Genomic DNA, 7021 nt, shown 5'->3' on the forward strand with positions numbered 1-7021 from the left:
ACTACCTTGGAGGTCCTTGCCTTAAGCTTGCGGCCTAAGTCCCTGAAATCATTTTTAAGGACACTCCACCTACCTCTTACTTTGTCATTGGTGCCAATATATACCATGACTGCTGGGTCCTATCCAGCCCCACCCAGCAACCTGTCAACCCGATCCGCGATGTGCCGAACTCGTACGCCAGGCAGACAACACACTGTTCGGCGATCCCGGTCTTTGTGACAGATTGCCCTGTCTGTCCCCCTAATAATTGAGTCCCCCACCACTAGTACCTGTCTGGCCTGCCCTGTACTCCTCCCTCCCTCCTTACTGGAGCAGACACCCCCCTGGCGGTCAGAGGCGGTATCCTGCTGCAGTTCTGCTAGCTCTGTAATGGCATCCCCCTCATCTGCCAAGCGGGCAAACTTGTTGGGGTGTGCCAGTTCAGGACTAGCCTCCCTGACACTTTTTCCCCTACCCCTCTTTCTAACTGTAACCCAGCTAACTGCCTGACTGTCCTGCAACTCCGTCCTACTGTCCTCCCCCACCTCTATTCCCGAGAGTGCCTGCTCAGTGAGCAGGAGACTCCTCTCCATGTTGTTAATGCTTCTCATTGTTGCCAGTCGTCCCTCTAGATGCAGGATCTGGGCTTCCAAACGGACAACTAGCACACATCTCGCACAACAATATGCACCCTCAAACTGTTGTTCAAGGATTGCATACATTGAACAGGATGTACATTGGACTGCATTTTCCAACATGGAGGCCATCTAGTTATGGGGATTTCACAAATGTATAGGCAAAAACAGACAGTCAAAATTACACTTAAAATTTTTTGTAGACCTTGTGGGTTCAGAAATTAACACTCACAGCGATCTCAACCTCCTGCTTTCAAACTCCTGTTTTTGAAACTCCTCTTTCACGCCCCCTCTTATACAGCAACACTCAGAAGAGCAAGCTCTCAATAAGAGTCCCAAGCTAAGATTTATACACCTGTGCCCAATCTACTCCTCCCCCCCCTAGAGGTGGAACAGAGAGAAAAAAATGAAAAAGGGTGTTTAAACTCTAACAGTTATCCCACTATGTGCAAGAGAGAAAGACTTACCCAAAATATGAATGTGGACTATAGGCAGTCGCACCCACTCCACAGATTCACTCCGCACAACAGATAATCACTGTTTTTGAAACTCCTCTTTCACTCCCCCTCTTACACAGCAACACTCAGAAGAGCAAGCTCTCAATAAGAGTCCCAAGCTAAGATTTATACACCTGTGCCCAATCTACTCCTCCCACCCCAGAGGTGGAACAGAGAGAAAAAAATGAAAAAGGGTGTTTAAACTCTAACAGTTATCCCACTATGTGCAAGAGAGAAAGACTTACCCAAAATATGAATGTGGACTATAGGCAGTCGCACCCACTCAACAGATTCACTCCGCACAACAGATAATCAGTTTTTGAAACTCCTCTTTCACGCCCCCTCTTACACAGCAACACTCAGAAGAGCAAGCATGCGACATGCCCCCCAAAAGCCATTTCAGCAAAATTTTCTTTCCAAAAGCCAAATGTGACTCCTTCTCTTCTTAGCATTGTAGTGTGCCCACAGTGCACTTGACGTCCACAGACGTGGTATTTCCTTATTCAGAAGAGATGGGGTTACAAAACTGGGGGGGGCATTTCTCCTATTACCTCTTGTAAAAAAAATGTAAAATTTGGGGAAAAAAAGTCATTTACACATTCAACTTTAACGAAAAGTCATCAAACACCTGTGGGGTGTTAAGGCTCACTGTACCCCTTGTTACATTCCTTGAGGGGTGTAGTTTCCAAAATAGTATGCCATGTGTTTTTTTTTTTTTTTTTTTTTTGCTGTTCTGGCACCATAGGGGCTTCCTAAATGTGACATGCCCCCCAAAAACCATTTCAGAAAAACTCACTCTTAAAAATCCCATTGTCACTCCTTCCCTTCTGAGCCCTCTAGTGCACCCACAGAGCACTTGACATACACATATGAAGTATTTCCTTACTCAAGAAAAATTGGGTTAAAAATTTTAGTGTAAAAAATGAAGATGTTGAATTTTCTCCTTCACATTGCTGCTTTCCTGTGAAAAACCTAAAGGGTCAACACTCTTTCTGAATGTCATTTTGAATACTTTGAGGGGTGCAGTTTTTATAATGGGGTCATTTATGAAGTATTTCTAATAGGAAGGCCCCTCAAATCCACTTCAAACCTGAACTGGTCCCTGAAAAATTCTGATTTTGAAAATTTTGTGAAAAATTGGAAAATTGCTGCTGAACTTTGAAGCCCTCTGATGTCTTCCAAAAGTAAAAACACGTCAACTTTATGATGCCAACTTAAAGTAGACATATTGTATATGTGAATCAATATATAATTTATTTGGGATGTCCATTTTCCTTATAAGCAGAGAGTTTCAAAGTAGAAAAAAAAATCTAAATTTTTTATCAAATTTTGGAATTTGTTACCAAGAAATGATGCAAGTATTGACGAAAATTTACCACTAACATAAAGAAGAAAATGTCACAAAAAAACTTTCTCGGAATCAGAATAAACGGTAAAAGCATCCCAGAGTTATTCATGCATGAAGTGACAGTGGTCAGAATTGCAGAAAAGGCTCAGTCCTTAAAGGGGTACTCCGGCACTAAGACATCTTATCCCCTATCCAAAGGATAGGGGATAAGATGCCTGATTGTGGGGGTCCCGCCGCTGGGGACCCCGTGATCTTGCACCTCATTATAATCAGCCCCTGGAGCATGTTCGCTCCGGGTCTGATTACTGGCGATCACTGCGGCAGGAGCATTGTGACGTCACGTCCCCGCCCCTGTTTGATGTCACGCTATGCCCCCTCCCATAGGCTTACATTGAGGGGGCATTGATTTGGCTGTCACTGCATTAGATTCACAGACCGTTCTCGCGCCGAAGTGCTTCGTCAGGCCGGTGCACCAGCCTGACGAAGCGCTTTGTTGCGAAAACGGTCCGTCGCCAGCTTGCATACCCCCGCATGCATTCCACCTCGCTCCTCTGTCCGTAAGCCCGTTTTCACTAGTCCAGTGAATTAAAGAAGTCCCTGTTTCAACAACCTGGTGAGTGATCCACTTTTGTTATTTCTACTATATTTAGCTTTTTAATAACAATTTCTCTTTCTAGTTTACTATATGTCTTTTCACAATTCATATTAAGGCGATCTATAGAGCTGATGTCCTAAATCCTAGACATATATCCTCTATAATTCTTTATACTAGAACACAGAAATTTAGCACCAATCCAGATGAGTCAGATCATATTTTACATTCTAAAACATGAGTTTTATTTTTAGCCATAGAACATAGCAGTTGTTTTGTTCATTCATGTTCATGTCTTTTGTGTGCTTACCTTTTGTAGCAATTGTGGATTACACATTAAAAATATTCAGTTGCAAAAGTATAAGCACAGAAATTGCTAAATCATTTTAGGATAAGTAAGGACACGTCTGCTTTTCATGTTATTTTTTGTCCAATGTACCTCTTGTACTATTTGTTCTAAGGACCGCTTGTACATGTACCACTTGAGGGACTGATCTATTGCCATATTCCCCCAAAATGTATAAAGACAGGCTTTTATATGTTTCTTTTAACCGCAAAGTTTTTTTAATGATTTCTCCTTTGGATACTTTTATGGATACAACATAGACAGCTAATATATGTATTAGACAAAAACATGATAAGTGATATTTCTATAGCCCAGAATACTGATATAAATACATCATCAGGATTCACTGTGTGCAATAACCTCAATGAGTTCCTCCAGCTTCAGAAAACTATAGACATGTGCATTTTTTCAAGAATTCTGCATAAAAAAAAAAAAAAGCGCCCCGATTTGCATGGCCTGTCTAGAAATTTATCATAGCTCAGATTATAACTTTGCACCCATTATTTCTTACGAAGGAGCTTTGTCAATACCTTAAAGGGTACCTCTCATCAAAAAAACTTTTGATATATTATAGATTAATGTATGCAGAATAACTTTACAATTGCATGTTATTAAAAAATATGCTTCTTTCTATTTAATTTTCCACTTTGAAGAAATGACCACTAGGGGTCTCCCTACCAGTCCTGGCAGCAAGCATTTCAGACTCATGCTGGAGTCCTAAACACTACGAGCTGCCAGTCTGCTTTGTTCACAAAGGAGAACACTCAGAGCTGCCAGCCTACTTTGTTCACAGCCTGTTTGGCTGTGAACAAAGCAGGGTGACAGCTCTGAGTGTTTAGGACTCCAGCATGAGTCAGAAATGCTTGCTGACAGGACTGATCGGGAAAAATACAATATAAAGAAGCATATTTTTCATTAACATGCTATTGGAAAGTTATTCAACATTCATTAATCTAAAATATATCAAAAGTTTATTTGATGAGAGGTACCCTTTAAAGGGGTATTCCAGGAATTGTTCTTTATTTGACTATGCTACAGTGGCTGTAAAGTTAGTGTAGTTCATAATATAGTGTCTGTACCTGTGTGTGACGGTTTTCTCATAATTCTTCTGTGATTTTCACCCCACTATTTATTTTAACAGCATACAAAATGACTGTTGTCTTGGATTTTTCCCAGCTTGCAATGCGGGCAAGACCTGACTCACTAGTCAGCTGATGACAGGGAGCCTGTCTGCTTCAATGGGTGGAGGGATCAATCTCCAACTAATTCAACAGCTGGAGGCACCCTGATTGAAAACCACACTGATTTGAATGGATGCAGCTCATTTATGTTTCAATGGGTGGGGTGGCTGATGTGTGATAGGGAGGAAGATGGAATTGTGGGATTTGTAGTCAAAAAAAGAAAAGTCAAACAGGAAATACCGGTTCACAAAAAGCTAGCCACAGTATTATGGTGATCTCACAACATAGCCATTTAGCCCTAAGACAAGCGCAGATCCTTCCTAAGCATGTCCATTACTGCCTGCCAGGTACGTACACAAATCACCTTATGGTGGATAACCCCTTTAAGTCTCTAATACAAAGTAATTTCTTGTCCACAGGATAGAGAACAACTAGCTGATGAGTGGAGGTCCCATCAATCCCCAGATTAAATGTGTGGGTAGTGCGCATGCACATTCTCTATGGAGCTTCCAAAAATGGTGAAACTCAGCACTTGTCCATGTTTTGTAACCCCATTAACCCCTTCAGGACGGAGCCCATTTTGGCCTTAAGGACCGGAGCGTTTTTTGCACATCTGACCACTGTCACTTTAAACATTAATAACTCTGGAATGCTTTTAGTTATCATTCTGATTCCGAGATTGTTTTTTCGTGACATATTCTACTTTAACATAGTGGTAAATTTTTGTCGATACTTGCATCCTTTCTTGGTGAAAAATCCGTAAATTTGATGAAAAATTTGAAAATTTGGCATTTTTCTAACTTTGAAGCTCTCTGCTTGTAAGGAAAATGGATATTACGAATACATTTTTTTTTGGTTCACATATACAATATGTCTACTTTATGTTTGCATCATAAAATTGACGTGTTTTTACTTTTGGAAGACATCAGAGGGCTTCAACGGTCAGCAGCAATTTTCCGATTTTTCACCAAATTTTCAAACTCAGTATTTTTCAGGGACCAGTTCAGGTTTGAAGTGGATTTGAAGGGTCTTCATATTAGAAATACCCCATAAATGACCCCATTATAAAAACTACACCCCCCAAAGTATTCAAAATGACATTCAGTCAGCGTTTTAACCCTTTAGGTGTTTCACACGAATAGCAGCAAAGTGAAGGAGAAAATTCACAATCTTCATTTTTACTTGTATTTGTAGCCCAATTTCTCTCGAGTAAGCACATACCTCATATGTCTATGTAAAGTGTTCGGCGGGCGCAGTAGAGGGCTCAGAAGGGAAGGAGCGACAAGGGGATTTTGGAGAGTACGTTTTTCTGAAATGGTTTTTGGGGGGCATGTTACCTTTAGGAAGCCCTTATGGTGCCAGAACAGCAAAAAAAAAAAACACATGGCATACCATTTTGGAAACTAGACCCCTCGGGGAATGTAACATGGGATAAAGTGAACCTTAATACCCCACAGGTGTTTCACGACTTTTGCAAATGTAAAAAAAAATAAAAAATTTTTACCTAAAATGCTTGTTTTCCCAAAAAAATTTTATTTTTAAAAAGGGTAATAGCAGAAAATACCCCTAAAAATTTGAAGCCCAATTTCTCCCGATTCAGAAAACACCCCATATGGGGGTGAAAAGTGCTCTGCTGGCGCACTACAGGTCTCAGAAGAGAAGGAGTCACATTTGGCTTTTTGAACGCAAATTTTTCTCTGGGGGCATGCCGCATTTAGGAAGCCCCTATGGTGCCAGGACAGCAAAAAAAAACACATGGCATACCATTTTGGAAACTAGACCTCTCGGGGAACGTAACAAGGGGTTAAATGAACCTTTATACCCCACAGGTGTTTCACGACTTTTGCATATGTAAAAAAAAAATTTTTTTTTTACCTAAAATGCTTGTTTTCCCAAAAATTTTACATTTTTAAAAAGGGTAAAAGCAGAAAATACCCCCCAAAATTTGTAACACAATTTCTCCCGAGTACGGCGATACCCCATATGTGACCCTAAACTGTTGCCTTGAAATACGACAGGGCTCCAAAGTGAGAGCGCCATGCGCATTTGAGGCCTAAATTAGGGATTGCATAGGGGTGGACATAGGGGTATTCTACGCCAGTGATTCCCAAACAGGGTGCCTCCAGCTGTTGCAAAACTCCCAGCATGCCTGGACAGTCAACGGCTGTCCGACAATACTGGGAGTTGTTTTGCAACAGCTGGAGGCTCCGTTCTGGAAACAGTGGCGTACCAGACATTTTTCATTTTTATTGGGGAGGGGAGGGGGGCTGTGTAGGGCTATGTGTATATGTAGTGTTTTTTACTTTTTATTTTATTTTTTGTGTTAGTGTAGTGTAGTGTTTTTAGGGTACAGTCGCACGGGCGGGGGTTCACAGTAGTTTCTCGCTGGCAATTTGAGCTGCAGCAGAAAGTTTGCGGCAGCTCAAATTTGCAGCCAGATACT

The sequence above is a fragment of the Hyla sarda genome, chromosome 4 (genome assembly GCF_029499605.1).
Source record: "Hyla sarda isolate aHylSar1 chromosome 4, aHylSar1.hap1, whole genome shotgun sequence".
Taxonomy (NCBI): Eukaryota; Metazoa; Chordata; class Amphibia; order Anura; family Hylidae; genus Hyla; species Hyla sarda.